Source organism: Tupaia chinensis, unplaced genomic scaffold (genome assembly GCF_000334495.1).
Source record: "Tupaia chinensis unplaced genomic scaffold, TupChi_1.0 Scaffold000359_1, whole genome shotgun sequence".
In the NCBI taxonomy this organism is placed as follows: domain Eukaryota; kingdom Metazoa; phylum Chordata; class Mammalia; order Scandentia; family Tupaiidae; genus Tupaia; species Tupaia belangeri.
In genome coordinates this window covers 356,435-357,070 of record NW_006159855.1, presented here as the reverse complement: position 1 = coordinate 357,070, position 636 = coordinate 356,435, and positions in this window count along the sequence as shown.

Below are 636 nucleotides of genomic sequence, written 5' to 3'. Positions count from 1 at the left end.
GATATAGAGTATATATATATATCTTATGCTATAGAGTTCATGTACTTGCTGGAGATACAGAGATAGAGAAACAGAATGTGAGAAATCACCCCCTCAAGGGGGTGTGTGGCCACACCGCAATCTCTTCTCCTCCAGTCTCCTCTTGAGATTTTGGGCACACACGCACATGCATCTGGGGTGAGTTTCAAGCCTCCAGGTCCAAGACTCAACCACAGTCAACCATGTGGGAGTCCAGCGATGTAACCCTTACACCATCTGCTGGTCCTATCATTGGTTAATTTTTTTTATAATTAATAATTTATTTCCATTTGTTGTTATTATTTTTAAATTTGACCAGAGAGAGACACACAAAGGGAGAGGAAGAAAGCAAGGCATCAGGTCTGGGACTTGAACCATGGTTGGCCATGTGGGAATCTAGCACCCTTAACTACCATGCCACCTGCCGGCCCCCATTGGCTAATATTTTAAAAAATGAGAGCAACATGGATATCCAACAATAGGGGACTCATCTATTAAATATTGGGTCATCAGAAAATGTCACGACACATTTTTGAATAGACAGACATAGAAGAAAATACGTCATGACTTTTCTGCTGACCCGATAGAGGAATTGCCTACCAACTTTAAAATCTGTGC